Source organism: Triticum dicoccoides, unplaced genomic scaffold, assembly GCF_002162155.2.
Source record: "Triticum dicoccoides isolate Atlit2015 ecotype Zavitan unplaced genomic scaffold, WEW_v2.0 scaffold220438, whole genome shotgun sequence".
NCBI classification, from domain to species: Eukaryota; Viridiplantae; Streptophyta; class Magnoliopsida; order Poales; family Poaceae; genus Triticum; species Triticum dicoccoides.
Genome location: NW_021241841.1, coordinates 1 through 1080, shown reverse-complemented (window position 1 = coordinate 1080; position 1080 = coordinate 1). Strand labels below are relative to the sequence as shown.

Genomic DNA, 1080 nt, shown 5'->3' with positions numbered 1-1080 from the left:
GGAGACGAGTTTACCACGGTTTCCACCCCTCCCTCCATACCGCAGCAACACGTATTTTTTCCACCCCTTTCAGAACGCGCTCTTCGCGCCACAAAACCGCCCCAAGACGCGCGAGCAACGAGCAGCGAGCTTAAACATATCGCAAACGTCAAAAATAATATAACGGGATTAATATATATATCGCGCACGTGCGATATGTTTGTCACGAGGCGCAAAAAATAATTAAAAAGGGAATGCTACACGAGGACTTTCTAGTACTACTTTCGCCCAAGCACGCTTAACTTTGGAGTTCTGATGGGATCCGGTGCTTTAGTGCTGGTATGATCGCATCCAACATGTTTCCCCGTCTTCGTCCCTTATGCTTGCCACTCCCAGGTCCGCTCCAAAGACGATTCTACATTCTCACTACCATTACAACTGTTCCCTAACAATGGATAATGTCCTATACTACTTACTCTCCTGCTCAATCACAGAGACGAGTTTACCACAGTTTCCACCCCTCCCTCCATACCGCAGCAACATGTATTTTTCCACCCCTTTTAGAACGCGCTCTTCGCGCCACAAAGCCGGCCCAAGATGCGCGAGTAATGAGCAACGAGCTAAAAAATATCGCAAACGTCAAAAATAATATAACGGGATTAATATATATCGCGCACGTGCGATATGTTTGTCACGAGGTGCAAAAAATAATTAAAAAGGGAAAGCAACACGAGGACTTCCCAGGAGGTCACCCATCCTAGTACTACTCTCGCCCAAGAACGCTTAACTTCGGAATTCTAATGGGATCCGGTGCTTTAGTGCTGGTATGATCGCATCCGACATGTTTCCCCGTCTTCGTCCCTTATGCTTGCCACTCCCAGGTCCGCTCCAAAGACGATTCTACATTCTCACTACCATTACAATCGTTCCCTAACAATGGATAATGTCCTATACTACTTAGTCTCCCGCTCAATCACGGAGACGAGTGTTCCACGGTTTCCACCCCTCCCTCCATACCGCAACAACACGAGTTTTTTCCACCCCTTTCAGCACGCGCTCTTCGCGCCACAAAGCCGCCCCAAGACGCGCGAGCAATGAGCA

General features: G+C 48.3%; 1 non-coding gene and 1 pseudogene across 1 annotated transcript; both read right to left on the bottom strand.

Annotated features, from left to right (window-relative positions):
* Nucleotides 1–230: 230 nt before the first annotated feature.
* Nucleotides 231–332, bottom strand: LOC119345272 (annotated as a pseudogene).
* Nucleotides 333–698: 366 nt separating this feature from the next.
* LOC119345271 lies at nucleotides 699–817 on the bottom strand. The gene has a single exon (XR_005166987.1). It is a non-coding gene; the product is annotated as a 5S ribosomal RNA (ribosomal RNA).
* Between the last annotated feature and the right edge of the window lie 263 nt (nucleotides 818–1080).